Below are 16,822 nucleotides of genomic sequence, written 5' to 3'. Positions count from 1 at the left end.
TCAAAATGTTTGCACGATAGTGTATGGGGTTTGTGCTCAAACCCTTTTTAGCAGGCTTTTAAGTCCCCCAAATACTTCCATTTGTGCAGCTATTACTTACCTTAAAATAGCCTTAATTCTTTCTGTTCGGTTTTGAATGCTAAACGAAGGAGCAAATAACACGTTTCTGCTTAATCCCATGATTATTAAATATAGAGTGTGAAAAAGCTATTGATGAAGAGTTCCTTGCTTAAAAGGTTACTTTCCTAAAAATAAAAGGGAGCCCGGCCCCGTTGGCTGTGCCGAGGCTCATTTCCTCTGCCTACCAGGGACAATAAGCTACCTTTAAAGGTCATCGGTTCCTTTGTATGCTAATAAACAATTAGTGTGGCTGGGGGGGGGGGGAGACGAGGCATCAACTCCTTCAGAACGGGCTTCTGAGCAAATTAGCCATTCCTGACAAGCTCAGGATGCTGAGCCCGACGTCTCCTGGATGATTCCTCAGCCATCGGTTCGGGCTGGGAAAATATTGCTGTTTAATCAGCTCTGGCTAACAATTATTTTTCTCCTTGACAAGCCCCTTCTGGGACTCCAGTTCACCCCCGAGATTATTATTTTTATTATTGTAACATTTTATAGTCGATAAGGCAAAAAGCATTTAGAGAAAGGAAATAACTGCCTTTTGCTTGCAGGCAGTTATGCTGCTTTATGCACATGAAATATATGTGCAGGGAATCCAAATTCGATGTCACTCCAGTCATTCCACTGCAGTGGGAGCAGCAGAGTTTCACACATTGTTGTAATGACAGTCCCCCCCTCATGCCCCTCTGCTGCCACACAAAAACTGACCATCTGGCCAACATCAGAAAGCAAAATAACTGTGATTGTGGATGGGAGCACCTCACTTGCCAAATGTCAGATAGCACAGGTTCAATAGTCCCACAAAAGCCTCGCTCTTCCTATTTCTGAATTGCCCAGGAACATCTGCAGGCGAGCAATCCATTTATTTATTTTCTCCTAATCACTGAAAAACACATTTTAGACTTCCTAGAATGACTTTCACCTGTCCTATTTATTTACTTGACTTTCCTATTAGTTCTGCCTGGCGTTTTTTTGGATGCCAGGGGATATTCTCTTACTAAGTTTCCAGAATACAGGAACATTGAGTCAGGATTATTTTCATTCAGTGGCAGAAGAGCTGCTGCTGCTGCTGCACAGACAAGTGCAGCTGAGAGGGGTGGCAGGGAAAGCAGCCTGGAGAAAGCAAAGAGGCTGCAAGAATTCTCTCTGCCCACAGTCAGGTGTCTTGTTAGGGTTCTACTGGGACAGGGGAGAGGTTGGGAACCCATGGAGATGAGAAAGGAGTAAATCAGCCTCTTGGTGCCAAAGCAAAGAGCTGCCAGTGCCCTCCTTGCTCAGCTCCATCCTGCAGAGCCCAGACTCCTCAGCTGGGAAGTCTCAGGAGTTTCTCCAAGATTCAGGAATCCTCCAGGGGTGAAGATGGAGGGGATCAGTGTGGGGTGAAGTTCATTTGTGTGTTCTAATGCCAAGGGGAGGAACAAGCCCTGCAGGGTGGGGGGGCTTCTGCTGGGCCTGAGATGCTTCAGACACAGGAGGGAAGGTCAGCAGAGCCACCCGGGGAGGGGACGGGGCACAAAACCTGGAGCAAGTCCAGAGGAGGCCACAGAGGTGGTAAGAGAACTGGAGCACCTCCCCTACCAGGACAGGCTGAGGAAGCTGGGGATGTTCAGCCCGAAGAACAGGCTCCTGTGGGGAGACCAAACTGCACCTCCAGGGTCTGCAGGAGCCACAGGGAAGTCAGAGAGTTCATCGGGAGCTGGGGTGCTGGGACAAGGAGTAATGAGTACAAATTGAAAGAGGGCAAATTTAGGTGGGATATTGGAAAGAAATTCCTCCCTGAGAGGGTGGGGAGGGGCTGGGATGGAATTCCCAGAGAAGCTGTGGTTCCTCTTGGATCCCTGGAAGTGCCCAAGGGCAGGTTGGAGCAACCTGGGCTAGTGGAAGCTGTCCCTGCCCATGGCAGGGGTGGCACTGGACAGGCTTTGAGGTCCCTTCCAACCCATTCCATGATTCCAGGGGTGGTCCCTGCCACTGGATAAGCTTTAAGGTTCATTCCAAGCCCTCAACACTCGGAATGTGCACATGGGCACTTCCCAGTTGCATCCTGGTGCCAATGGAAGCTGCAGTCGAGGAGAGGACAATTGCCAGTCCAGCCCATCACCTTCTGCAGTGACTGCAACTACAAACACTGCTGGGGACAAACACTGCAAGTCATTGCCATTATCTTTTGGATAGTTTCATCTTTCCTTGATGCAGCTCCTTTAGTCAACAGGAATATTTGCACCTCTTGTTTGTGGGAGATGCCCCAAACACCACCTCAGGTATCCTCAGCTGCCTCTGTGACACTGAGGTTTTCACTTTACAGGGCTTGGACTCCTTTTGCTTTCCTTTGTTTATTTTTAATTAACTTCTTGCTTGTTTCCAGCACACAGAGCAATCAAGTGACAGCAGTTAGAGGCCATTGGTGAGCAGAAATACAACCCCCCAAAAACAGGGGGCAGGGGAACATTCCTTGGGCAAGGTTTGCCTAAAAACTCACTGCCAGACATGGAACCATCACAATTCACCCAGGGCATGACTGATGGTGTATAAACCACTAAAGGGGATAAATGTGTGGGGAAAGAGTGGAAGAGTCCCTCCTTAAACAGCTCGTTCTAAATGAATTGACTTGGTAAATGGGAGATGTAAGAAATACAGAGAAATTATTCTCAGTGCCAAAAGAACTCTCCCAAATCCTCGTAATAAAATTTGAATTCAGGTTCAGTTTCTAAACAGATTTTAAGGGATTAATCCAAAGTGGACAGGCTGATGGTTTTCCATCCTAGCAAGGTTTTTGAGGTCACTGGATGCTTGCACATGAAGAGGGTAGATTGAGGTTGGATATTGGGAAGGAGCTGCTCCCTGTGAGGGTGAGGAGGGGCTGGGCTGGAATTCCCAGAGAAGCTGTGGCTGCCCCTGGATCCCTGGAAGTGTCCAAGGCCAGGTTGGAGCAACCTGGTCTAGTGGAAGGTGTCCCTGCCCATGGCAGGGGATGGCACTGGATGGGCTTTGAGGTCCCTTCCAACCCATTCCATGATTCCAGGGTGGTCCAGGACATCCAAGAGCTCTGTTCTGACCCAGCTTTGAAGTGAGGAGCTGATAAAACACTTGGCAATAACAACCAGCTCCACATTATCCAGGAATTCTAATTGAAAGGCAACACCTTGGGGCACTTACTCACCAAACTCAGCTTTGTCTGGAAAATTCAGCTGAAAACTAAATGCTGTGGAAAATTTACATTACACCCCTGAGTTTCATTGAGCACAGAGCATTTTTCAATTCCAGCCTGAGCTGCAAAGCTTAAACCTGGCAAAGAATTCATTATTTTAATGATAATAATTTACACTTGCATGGGAGCTTTCATCCAAGAAAACACCATGTTAGAATTTTCCATTCACAGCCTCTCCAAGATGGGATAATTTCACCTTGATAAGCATGTGTATTATATTTGCCTTTGCTGGTTGTGACGGAAAAAATGAAGATTATTATAGTTTGTACAGCTGAGTGTTTATTACAGAAATATTTTGCATTTATATTGTAGTTTTCTTAAAACTTGAAGGTGGTTTTGAAGCACTCTTTTAAACCTCTCAATAACACTATTATGGAAGATTATTCCAGGGTTGTATTCTTGGGGAAACTGAGGTAATAACCCCCAGGGATCATTCTGGTTCTTTTTTTGTTTGTTTTTGAAGGAAATGGAAGCAGTAACTGGTTTGAATCTCTGGAAATTGGGTCCAATTACTGAGATCAAATCTACTGGTCCAGCTCAGCCACATCTTCAAAAATCAAATATTTTCTCTTAAAAGGAATTTCTTCCTCTGCATATCTTATAGTGGAGATATTTTCCATGACTTCAGTCCAGCTCTTAATATCTTCAACTATATAGAACACAACATATATCTCTTTTCTTCCTGTCCATGGGAAATTGAGCCAATTTTGCCTCTTTTGAAGCGTAATAAATTCTCTGTACAGAAGCTTTGTTTTCTTTCAGCAATTGTCTTTTTGGAAGCTCTGCATAAACACACAAAAGCTCATCTCTAATTTGTTTTTTCTTTTTTTTCCCCTCATGCAATTCTCTTTGCGCTATTTGCTCGTTTAAAAAAATGAAATTGCCTTTTTTTTATTATTTTTTTTTTTTGGTTTTCTTTCCCCAAAAGCTGTGAGGAACCTTTCATTTAAACATGTGTGAGCACAGAAGGCAGCCCAAGAACACGGAGTCAGAGCCATTCCATGGGAAGTGTTTCAGAAATGCTGATTGATATAAACTGGCTTGGGAAGCATTTTATCCAAAGTACCCAAAATACAGGACAGATTGCAGGATACATTCCCTCAGCAATAGAATTCTCATTGCTGGACTTACTTATATCAGTTTTAGCTGCTGGTCTTGATTATGTCACAAAGATTTCATAGATTGGTGGGTTTTTGCTCTGACAGTAGAATTTATTAACTGATGGTTGGGAGCCACAAAATTTGATATCTAAACTTGAACTTTTAATGTATTTCCAGCAGTGGATGGATGTGACTTTATTCTGTCTTTCTTTATCATTGTCACAAGTGTTTCACTGCTTAAAAAAATAAACCCAACACTTTGGTTCTGCAAAACTTAGAAAATGCCTTAATAAACTTAGAAAACACTCCAATGTCATCACCAAAGATAAAAGTGTTAAGGCAATTAATCATTTCAGTCACATTCTATTGGCAAAGAAAGAAATTATATGTTTTCATTATTTATTTTCATGCCCACATTGAGTAAATTAAATAAAAAAAGATAATTTTGGACTTTGGAGGGTTCTACAGGAGTTTATGTCTGATTCAATGGCTTGGGTTAATGGATTTCTTGTTGCTACAGCTGGAAAAACACGGAGTAGTTTTTGTTCATCTTTTCCTGAGAGGATCTGAGGTAGAGTCGTGATTAAAGGCAGTAATTATTTATTAAATGAGGCGGTTCCCATTGAGCAGGTGTAGCCACTGGGCCAGGGAATCAACCTCCAGGAGACACCTTTGGATTGTGTAACAAATCCATGGACACAACATTAACTAAAGCTCTTCATTACTTGCAAAGCAAGTTTATTTCTCCCCATCCCCACTTCTTCCCTTGCTTTTTTTTTTCCCACCAGTGCCTTATTAATGAACTGTGAAAGCTGACATTTCCAATAAGGAACAATTAAATCTGAGACTAAATTAAATGAAGTCATTCATTTACAAAATAATAGCTAACTAGCATGAGGATGGTGAAAAATGATTGCAAGTCATGGGGAAAAAAAAAGAGTAAATTAAGTCTGACTACAATTATGTTCTTTAAATACTTATGCTGCACAAAAATTAAATGGGAAACATCTTATTAGTTCTCTCACATATAAGGGAGTGAGGTGTGTGTTCAGCATGACACACAGGACACCAAACCTTCAGAGATGTCCCTGTAAGGAAGGGACTTCAATTCTTAAATTTCATCCCCCTTTTCTTGCAAAGGTGCTGGAGAAAGGAATCCTGGAATGGTTTGGGCTGGAAGGGATCTTAAAGCTCACCCAGTTCCACTCCCTGCCATTGGGACACCTTCCATCAGCCCAGGTTGCTGCAACCTGGCCTTGGGCACTTCCAGGGATCCAGGGGCAGCCACAGCTTCTCTGGGCAAGAAATGTCACATGGGAAGCATAGAATCAGAGAATCAGAGAATCAGAGAATCACAGAATCCCAGAATCAGCTGGGTTGGAAGGGACCTCTGAGATCATCCAGTCCAACCCTTGATCCAACCCCGCCGTGGTTCCCAGCCCATGGCACTGATGCCACATCCAGTCTCTGCTTAAAAACCTCCAGGGATGGAGAATCCACCCCTTCCCTGGGCAGCCCATTCCAAGGGCTGAGCACCCTCTCTGCAAAGAAATTCTTCCTGATCTCCAACCTACCCCTCCCCTGGCACAGCTGCAGACCCAGCCCTCTTGTCTTGCTGATGGTTGCCTGGGAAAAGAGACCAACCCCCCCTGGCTCCCCCCTCCTGGCAGGGAGTTGCAGAGAGTGAGGAGGTCTCCCCTGAGCCTCCTCTTCTCCAGGCTGAACAGCCCCAGCTCCCTCAGCCTCTCCTCACAGCACTTGTGCTCCAGTCCCTTCCCCAGCCTCGTTGCCCTTCTCTGGCCCTGCTCCAGCCCCTCCATGTCCTTCCTGAGCTGAGGGCCCAGAACTGGACACAGCACTCCAGGGGTGGCCTCACCAGTGCTGAGTCCAGGGGCAGAATCACTTCCCTGGACCTGTTGGTCACACAGTGGAAGTGCTTTTCACCTTCTGAAGTTTGAGAGAGGCTGCAGTGATGGCCCTTCCAGCCTCCCAAAGCCCTCAGGGAGGCTCTTTGACCCCGGGAACCAGGGGACAGCACAGTGGGGATGTTGGAGGTGAAGGAATTCCCCACCTCCCAGTGTTTTCCCAGTGCCAGTGGAAGGAATGTCCTGGGTCCTGCTCTGTTTCTGCAGTGGGGGCTCACAGAGTAAGGACAGAAGAGTTCATCCCAGGGGAGACAGTCCTCAAACAATCCCCTTTGTTCTGTTCCACTCTAGGGATAAAATTCCCTTGGAGCATCAGTGGTTCCTCTGCCTCATTTTCAGTGTTCTGTGGCTCTGCATGGATGCAGAATTCCCTTTCCTACCTGAGAATCTCCAGGCAGAGCTCTCAGTTTTTGAGAGCTGACAAGCAACACCTCGTTCCAGGTTATTGCACATCCAGCCACTCCCACTTGGTGCCCTTGCAGCTGGAATTTCCAGGCTGTCCATCCAATATGCTGATCCCTTTAAACCCAAACCCAAACAAGACATACAAACACTGTAGGAACAAATGGAAAAGAGCACACACTGCTTGATTTTAAGGGAATGCTGATCTGCTGTGACCAGTGCCAGTGCTACTTAATGCATTTTTATTTAAAATTTCTTTCCAAGTTTATACATGAATCTCAAGTAAAAATTCTGCAATCAGTTATTCTTAGGGAGATTTACAGAGTTCACAACTCTTCCATAAGAACTTGTGTTTTACTTGTAGTAATCTAAAAATCTCCAACCTCCTGCATACATTCTTCAAAACCCTGTGTGGTTTTTCCACCCTGAGACTGAGGAATATTTGAAAAGGAGAATTGGAAAGAGATTTGGATCCAGGTTGAAAAAAAGCATTGATTTCCTTAGCTATACTTAAGGCCCTTTCCTTTTGTAAAATAAATAAACTGAATAAACATGTCAGGGAAGATTAAAACCTCATTAAAAAGTGTAAACAGAGTATGAAGAAGATTAAAAAAAAAAAGGTTTGGCTGAATTGAATAATAGTAATAATAAAATCACTAACCAATATTGCAGGTTAAAAGTCCTGTTAAGGGGAAGGTACTGGTGAGCTGGGAAGCAGAGCTGCTCAGGATGGAGATTTCTTTTCAATAATTAGATAACGTTTTAATGAATAAATTAATAACATTATTCAGGAAATGGAGATCAGAGATAAGGTCGATTCCCTGCCAGTTCCAAATCTAATCAGGGCCGTTGTGGGCAGGGCTGGTCAGAGATGATGGATGTTTGCAGCTCAGCTGGAAGGAGACACAAGTGCTGAGCCCACCACTCTGAGCTTTACCTCCCAATATCAATGCAAATTCTGCCTTTTAGCCTGGCAATTATGCATTTTTATTTTACTGAGGTGAGCAGGCTTGTTGCATCTGCGCTTTCAAATGCTAAAGGAAACAACTTAATCTTCTTTTTGAGTGACTTACTTTCAAAGACCAACTCAAGGCAAAGGAGAAATATTGCTTGTTACGGAGGAAGCACTTGAGCAGACTTTGGGAACAGGATTGTGCTAATGCACTGCCAGTGCATGAGATTTGGGCTCAAGACTTTTAATTTAATTGGGGGAAGGGAAGGGAAAAGGAGTAGAGGGAAGCAGTTAGTGAAGGAAAGGGCAAAACAAGTGCACAGAAGTGATGTTTCCATAGCAAATGACAGGAGCAGGAGAAGGAATGGTATTTTTGAATTTAAGAGAAAATTTAATACAAGAGGAGGATGGAATGTGACTTGGCACAAGTAGCTTATGATTACCACCTCTGTTTCACCCTGACAGAAGACAGCAACAGGAAATACTGTAATTGTCTGCCTGGCCTTTCAGTCAGGATCAAGCAGAGGAATTTTAATAATCAGACCTTTACTCGAGGCTCCAGAGATAGCTGAGGCAGAGATGAACGAGCTGGTGTGGAATCCCAGCAGAGTCCTGTGTGTGAGGGTGCTGGGGAGGAGCTCAGAGCTGGTTCATTCTCCCAGCTCCCACAGGGCTGGTGTGATTTACCCCAGCTCTGGCTGCCACAGCATCATTTCTAGCACAGCCCTCCCCATTCCAACAGCCCCCCCACACCCAGAGAACACCCCTCTGTGTCCTTCCCCAGGAAGAGGAGGGAATCCTCCTCCTCTCCAGGAGGTTTTTAGACAGCTGCTGTTTTTCCAGTGTCTCTCCTGTGGTGTCAGGGGTTTTCTTCTCACCAGGTCTCCCTAATAACACTCCACAAACCAAATCCAGGCAGTGTGGTGGTGAAATAGGAAGCTGGCTGCAGCTGCAGCTGGAGGGAGTGCAGCTCTTCCCCTGGCAGCTCTGGGGTGCTTTGCTCCTCAGCAGTGCTTTTCCCCATGCAATTCCCTCCATTCCTTCATGTCATTGGGATCCTTAAGCTGCAAAGCTGAATACAGACATTGCTGCAGCCAATACTGACATTTATTCAGTATTTCTGTGCTGGTTAAGGAGGGGGGTTATCACTTATTTTCAGTCCTTGAGAAAGCTCCCTGGAGCCTGCCTGTTCAGAACACCTCACACACGTGGGGAGCTGCATTTCAGACAAACCCAGGGAGATTTCCAGCCCAGGGTCACAAAGAAAACGTGTGTGAAGAGAAATCAAACCCATGCTTAGGGTTCATCTACTTGATCACGCTTCCCAAACCTTTTCCATTCAATCCTCCCAACCCTCTGCTGAAGCAACCCACTTCAAAATGCAATCATCTTGTATGACATGAAATATAGGAGGATTTATTCTTACTCCAGAACATACAGTTTGCTGTTTACTCCTTCAGATGTGTTTGGTGTGAAAGGACGTCTGAGCCTCCCTTTCCAATTTGGGAGAGCAGTTCTTGCCTCATCATATTGTCAAGAACAGTGAGTTCCTGCCCTGGGCTTCCCTTTATAAATAATCCATCGTTATTTCCCAGCCCTGGTTAAGGATATTAATGTAAATGCTGTTGTTCTACGTGACAAACTTTCCAGGGAGAGCAAGGGAGAGGAAGGCACACACAGCAATTTGTTCTGAGCTAATGACAGCAACAGATTCACCTGGATCTGCTCAATTCATTTCCTGCTGGTAAATCCCCGTGTTTCAGTTTATTCCAGGAGTTTAGAGAGATTGCAGGTGACTCAGATATGATTAGGGAGGTGTCTCACATGTGATCCTGCAGATGGATCAGCCAGTACTGGAATGGTTTGGGATCCTGAGAATGGATTTTATGGTTTTTATTATAAAACAGAAGGTTAATTCACGTTTTCCTGGCTGGGGTTGGCAGGTCTCTGGGCATTTCCAGACCAGAATAAGTTTGGAGGAAGACACTCCATGTCTGTCACTAAATATACAGTGGCAGTGTGACACAGGGTGGGGAGAATCATCCTCTGACCAGAAACCATCAAAATACTTAGAGAGGGAACCAAAAAACTCTCCTGATCTTTTATAAGGAGATGCCAGGGCTAATTAGGAAAGAACAGCAATGACAAATTAAAGATTGTGGGTCCACAAACTGAGTAAATCCTGCTATTTAAGTGATGGTAATGTTCCAGTTTGTACTGGGGATATATGTGATTACAGCAGTAAAAAGCCTACAAAGGGTAGCAATTCACTGATATGAATTGGGTTTTTTTCAGCTCATTTTTGCAGAGTGGAGACCAAATGTGGTTTTGAGCTGGAGAGGATGGAGGCTGATGCTACTTGATAAGGTAAGACTCTGTTCAAGCAGAGTTTATGCCTTCCAGAGTAGAGATGATATTGTTTTTCTCCAAACAGATGTGGTCTGCAACACCCAAGGAGAAATCCCTTGGCTGGCCTTAATGAAGAGATCATTCTGTTTTATGAGGGAACAAGATACCAGGTTTTGTAGTTACAAGATTTACTTGTGCACGTTTAAAACAATTTTAAAATTTCAAACATTGAAACATTTAAAATTACACAATAATAATGGGGCTATTTTGAGGTTTTTGGGAGGTGTCCCCGGCCAGAGGAGCTCTGGGGTGTTTGGAGAAGGGAACTTGAGAAAGGTCTGCTAGAAAGGCTCTGCATTTCCAGGGATTCTGGCAAGATTTGCCCTTCAGCCTTTGTCTGGATTGACAAGAACAGCAAGTCTTCAGTGCTGACATTTCCTTATCTTCTTGCTTCAACTTCAAAGTTTAATTTGATCATTGCAAGGCTGGAAATTGGGGCTCCACCAGCGAGGGTGCCAAGTGGACCATGAAATCACTGCCCCTGATTTCTGCTTGGCTTTGCCTTAGAATTACAGACAACACAAAGTGCAAAGCAAATGCACTCACTGATTTGACCCCCTTGTGTGCTACAAGAGAAAAGAGAAATAAAAAGCTAAATCTCCCCCCCCATCTTATTGGTTATTATTCCTCTAATATTGTCAGTTGCTTACTTTTAAATTGTCCCTGTTAAACCAAATACTGCAGAGTTGTGTTAGAAGGAGCAGCTCTGCAGTAATTTGGGTGAGTCTTAACAGAACAGCCTCACCTGATGTTGGAGGCTATGGTGGAGAGTCCTGATGGGCTGAAAATTTAAACTGCAGGAGTGTTGGAAGTTGTTTTTTTAGAGTTTACAGTAACCTGGCTTGAATAAGCCAGTTGTGAACAGTGAAAGCCTAATTACTGCCTTAGAAAACAGGTTGATAATGATGCAAAAGTGGCAGTGATGTAACATCCAAATGAAAACAATTAGAGTGTTTGCCTTGCTATTTAAGTCATTTATTCCCTAATTAGCTGCCCCAGAACCTCCTTTCCCCACTGATGCATAGATTTGCCCAAGGATTTCAGGTATTGGGATCAGCAGCATTAGTGCTGTGGATTAGGCTTGACAAGATTCATGCAGTAGAGACTGGAAGCAGGGCACAGAAAGATGGAAGAATACTGGGAAAAGTACTATGCTGGTTGTTTGGATCCATTTGTAAACTTCTGTGCTTGTCAACTTTTGATTGCTTTGTGTTCTCCCAGTTAAAATAATGCAATAAGAGTTTAAAAGCCTGGTTACTCTTAAAAGTGTCCATAAAAACCAGGAGCCTGGAGTCCTCTCTCAGGCCTTTAGGAGTGGAGAAATCATGGGCAGGACTGGACACAAATACAAATTTGGGGACAGATTAATGAGCAGCTGCTGCTCAGTGTTGGGCCAACTCTGAGCAGACATGTTAATGTAGGAGTGGAGTTCCACAGCTCCTGCTTTTGGTCCTGTTAGTGTTAATTTTGACACAGACCCTTTACTGAGCAACTTCTGTGGGAGCTGGAAAGCTCAGGTTGGATGTTTGAATTAATTGCTGTGTATTAACACCAGACCCTCACAAGCCCAAATATTTCTTACATAAAAAAAATTCAGCAATTGCTGTTAAATATTTCACAGCAACTGTAAACCTTTTTCAGTCACTTTAATTGACAGGCTCCTTCAGTTCTGTTTTGGTTTGAATAATTAAATCTTTCTGTCATCATAAAAAAAAAAACAAACCCAAACTCCTCCAAACCTGTGAATATTCTTGCTGTATCCTGTCCCTTGGCAGTTGCCTTTTCTGAGTTTCTTTTTGCCTTATGGCCTCAAGAAAAAAATGGCACTGAGTGCTTTCTTGAAGTTTTTAGGTCTTGCAAGAACTTGTATCCCCCCGTGGTCCTTCTCCTGGAGGTATTTCACACTTCAAAACCAGGGAGACAGGAGTGCCCTTAATGCAGCTTTAGGCTTTAATCTTTGCAGAGAGGAGTTCTCCTGATCCCAAGCACATTCCTGAATTAGATTTCAGTGCTGATTCTCCAATCCATGCTTTCTTTGGATAACATTGGGGAAAAAAAAAAAATCTTCTGTTGCTCTAACAGAAAGAGTAATTTTGGGTTTGGAGTAAATAGGTAAGAGCAGATACATAGACAGACACTGTGTAATGACAGATTTCTGGGGAAACAATGATTAAATTACTTTCGTAATTCTCATTCCAAACAATATTATACAACATATACAATGTTATACAACTTTTTTTTAGATACACTGGGTAACTCAGACCCTCTCAACAGCTGTTTCCTGTAGAGTCAGATTCACTTCAACAAAGTTTCTGTGAGACTTGGATTCCTCCTTCCCTTCTCTTCCCCTTCCCCTTCCCCTTCCCCTTCCCCTTCCCCTTCCCCTTCCCCTTCCCCTTCCCCTTCCCCTTCCCCTTCCCCTTCCCCTTCCCCTTCCCCTTCCCCTTCCCCTTCCCCTTCCCCCTTCCCCACCTTCCCAAACTTTTCCTTTCATTCCTTCCCTCCCCAGTTCTTGTCCTGCTCCTCTTTTGTGCTGAGTGGCTGCAAACTTGGAGTGAAACCTCGACCCTGCTGGAGTCCAGGGGAGTTTTGTCACTGAGTGAAGCCAAGCCAGGATGTCACCCCCAGTGTTCATCAGAGCATCAGCCTCAAATCCTGGGGAGAAAAGCTCTTCTTATCCCTGCTGCTTCCAGTGTCAGGGACCTTCCTTCCCGTCCTCAGATCCCATCAGCCACAAAAACAAGGGTGTAAATAGGTGAGCTGAGGGAAGCTGGGAAATAAAAGCATCCTCTAGTGGATCTCCAAGTGTTTGTCTCCTCTTGTCAGCCCCATAATGATAGTGCAGAGATGGCAGCTTAATGATAGGAGCCCCAACGATGCCATTCAGGGCCAGAGAGGTGGAAATTGCACATTTTGTTTTGGAAAATCATTATGCAGCTAATTACAGCACTCCACTTGAGCCCTTCCCTTCCCTGGGTTCTTGGGGAGGCTGCTCTGCTCAGCCTGCAAAAGACTGTGTCAGTCATTCTAAAGGTCAAAAGACTCTCTGATTATGATTTGTAATTGCTGGTAATGGGGAATAAAATAAATGCAGCATCATTTGGGGTCATTTAACTCATTGCTTAACCTCTGTGTTACTAGTTCTATTCTATTCTATTCTGTGACTGTTAGTATAGACTAATAGTATGTACTTATCCAAGCGGTTGAAAGAGGAGAAATAACCCAAAAGTCAAGATCTGAACTCTTCTGAGAGCTCTAAATCTGAATTGCAGTGCAGGGCTGTGACCTGGCACTGCAGAACAATCTGGGTTAGGGCCATTTGCACAGGGGTGAGCAGCCCTGCTGGGGCCACGAGGCAAAGTCAGGGCTCAGCAGCTGCAGTGGCATCTCAAACCTTCACTGGCTGAAGGAGCTGAGCAGGTTTGGGCTCTGTGTGGCTTTGAGATCTCCCCTGGCTTGCTAAGAATGAAGTAATTTATGTAAGTAGGCCAGAATATATGTTCTGTGCAGCTTTTGTCTGCCTTTTCAGCCCCTCCTCTCCAAACCCTGTGTGGCAGCTCTGGAGATGGACCCCCTCCTCCTCCTCCTTTGCTTGGACAACTGTTCTTGGAGAGCTCTGGAGCCAAACACAATTCCCATCCCTTATCCTCTGGTCAGCTTTTCAATCCCAGGCCACAGAATCCCTCTGGCCCCAGAATCCAGATGTTCCCTCACACTTTGGGTCAGCTCTAACTCTGATTCATTTCCATTTGCATAATCTCCTCAGCCCTCCATATTTCATTTAGACACCAAAGATTTAGTTTAGTTACAGCCTGATGTCATTTATCATTTACTTGTCTTCTTTCAGAGTTTGATTTAATCCCTTTGGTTCACTTGAAAAGGCTGATTTCTCATCCACACACTGCTTTGTTCCTTTGGGATTTCCAAGCTTTTGTACTTTCTATCCGGCCCTTCCTTATTGTGATATTTATTTTATACCTGGAGATAAACTGCCTTCATCTGTGCCTTGAAGAAATTAATAAATTCCACAAGCAGTGTTGAGGCCAGAAGCCTGGACAGGGCCATTTGTGTGCTGCTGGTGTTTTCCCTGCTGCTTTTTTGGATATTTGCCACACTAATGGTTCTGAGCAGGTCAGCAGAGTGAACTTGCTGTTTGGAACCCAGGATTTATGGCTGACCCTGTCCCTGAGGAAGTGCCTGACCAGAGGAATGTCAGTTCATTTTTATCTCTTATGCTTTGTCTAATTTTTTTTTTTTTAGGACACTTGCTTTTGGCACTGCAGTTGTACATGGAGTTTCCAACATACCGCAAAGTTATTCCCAACCATCTGATATCCCAAAATGTTTGAACAGGTGGTGACTTGTAGCATTTTTGCACAAGATTTTTTTTCTCTGTGGGTGCATTTTCTGAATCTGATTTTCTTTGTTGCTTTATTGCCAAACATAACAAACTCTCTTACTAATAACTTTCTTTTTAATGGGAAAATGACTGTATGGGGCTGATTTGTAGGAGTTTTGTACTAATAATATGAACCTTTCCCTTAAGTACTTCACCTTAGCTGAGCAGAGTTTTCTTTAGACTTTTTTTGCTCTGCTCCCAGGAACCAGCAGTGGGACAAGAGGGCACAGCCTGGAGCTGCCCCAGGGCAGGTTTAGGTTGGCCATGGGGAAGAAGTTCTTCCCAGAGAGAGGGATCAGCCCTTGGAATGGGCTGCCCAGGGAGGGGGGGGAGTCCCCGTCCCTGGAGGGGTTTGAGCAGAGCCTGGATGTGGCATCAGTGCCATGGTGGGGGGGACAAGGTGGGGTTGGGTCACAGGTTGGACTCGATGATCCCAGAGGTCTTTTCCAACCTGGCTGACTCTGGGATTCTGTAACACTGATACTGAGGAAAAATAACCTGAAAATGGGAAAAATACCGAATAGTGAGTGATTCCTGTCCTGAAACTTCTCCCCAGCTCCTCTAAACAGCAGCTCAGAACCTTCCAGAGGTGAAGGTGCCACTGAGACAATTGCAGTTTTATCCCTGTGAGTGAATCTGTCCTTCAGCAATTTGTCCAGTGCCTTTTTCAATCCCACACTGGCTTCTGTTCCTTTTCAAATCGCTGTGCAGTGATTTCTCTGCGTGGCTCAGGCGTTTCCAAGGCTGCATTAAGAGCCATGGAAATGATCTGCCCTGTGATCTTTGGAGGTTTGGGACTCAAATCCTTTCTTTGCAGGTGTGAGCACTTGAGTGTGTCCCCTTTCCCACCTCCTGCTCAAAACTTGGGCTTTAATAATATATTAAGTAATATATTTAATAATATATTAAGTCACGTGGCAATGGAATCATGGGAGATTCAGGAACAATAAAGTACAAGAAGGGGGAACACTCCTGTATAATTCTACTGTAAATCACAGCACCAAAAATGCCTCCCAGATTCTTAAAGCAGCCTCTCCCACTTGTGACAGCTCAGTCTCCTGCCATCTCTTACGTGTCCAGGGTAAATATTTGTATTTTAAACTGGAATTTGGAGGAAAAGAAGCCTGGCTGGCTTGAACCCTGGGGAATTAAGGGTGGCTTATTTAAGTCTTCAAAAAAGCCAAATGTTTCTGCAATAAGGGGGGGGAACAGACTCTTTTCCAACCCTCTAAGACCCAGGAGTGTTGGGTCTGAACCTCCTCCTCAGAGCTTTGTGCAGGGGCAGAGCCTGGAGCACACCCAGGGGTTTCACACATGATGCACACAGGCCTTTTCCTTAGGATTTTCCCTCAAAAACACTCCGTAGCCTATAAAGGGAGGGGGAAGAAGGTGGTGTGTCTTTGAGTAGCCTAGCAGGCACATTTATAATAATATAATAATATAGTGCAATATACATAATGTAAAATATATGGTATATATTATACTATATCTAATAGATCTGTTATATGTAAATAAAATATAATAAATATATAAAAATACATATAGATAAAACTGTAATAAAATTATAATAAGATCCATTATATATAATAGAATATAGCCTATAACGTAAAATCTACATAGCACATTATACATTTTATATAGATAGAACATATATTATATGTATAATAGATATGCCATATAATATATAATAAGATATTAGAAATATAATATATATTATACAATATGTAGTGTAATAAAATACGATAGTAAAATTATATAACAATTTAGTAATATAATATAATACAATATAACATAATGAAGTATAATATAAGGCTCTTTCTTGCCAATAATTCAGCATTCCCAATGTCCCCCAGGCCTGGATGCTCTCCCTGCTGAGCTGACAAACAGCTTGTTTTGTCAGAATGTCTTGGGCTGGTGAACATTTCTAGGTGTGAACGTTCCAGAACAGGCTCCTGCTTTGTCTCTGCCTGTGAGAATCTGATGGTGGAGCAACAATTTCTTTGGAATAATTGGGATAACAAGTTCATCTGTCAGATCCCAGCCAGGTTTATCTTTGACAGTGATTTTCAGTCTCTGCTGGCAGCAAATCACTTGAGCTCCTTGCCATGGTTCCTTTGAGCAATTTTGGAGGCAGAGGATCCTCTTGCCTTTAGTGCCTTTTGATGTTGTGGGTTTTTTTCAGGCTATTTCATCTTCTTGGGTGGGATAGAGGTGGAAAGTGTTGGGAACAGTTCCCTCCACGATGCCAACGTGCCTCTGGACCACGTGTGGGCACCTCCAGCTGTGCCCAGCTGGGGGAAGGTGTTG

At 44.0% G+C, this 16,822-nt stretch overlaps 1 long non-coding RNA gene across 1 annotated transcript in view; it reads left to right on the top strand.

Annotated features, from left to right (window-relative positions):
- Positions 1-10,040, top strand: part of LOC127482029 (uncharacterized) — a 28,442-nt gene extending 18,402 nt beyond the window's left edge. Inside the window, exon 3 of the long non-coding RNA XR_007908409.1 lies at positions 10,003-10,040. This is a non-coding gene — a long non-coding RNA (uncharacterized LOC127482029). The remainder of the gene's footprint in view (positions 1-10,002) is intronic.
- The last annotated feature ends 6,782 nt before the right edge of the window (positions 10,041-16,822 follow it).

The sequence above is a fragment of the Manacus candei genome, unplaced genomic scaffold, assembly GCF_025592945.1.
Source record: "Manacus candei isolate 608988 ecotype Guabito, Panama unplaced genomic scaffold, ASM2559294v1 h1tg000084l, whole genome shotgun sequence".
Classification (NCBI taxonomy): domain Eukaryota; kingdom Metazoa; phylum Chordata; class Aves; order Passeriformes; family Pipridae; genus Manacus; species Manacus candei.
Note: the sequence above shows the minus strand (reverse complement) of the source record. Positions and strands in the feature narration are given on the sequence as shown.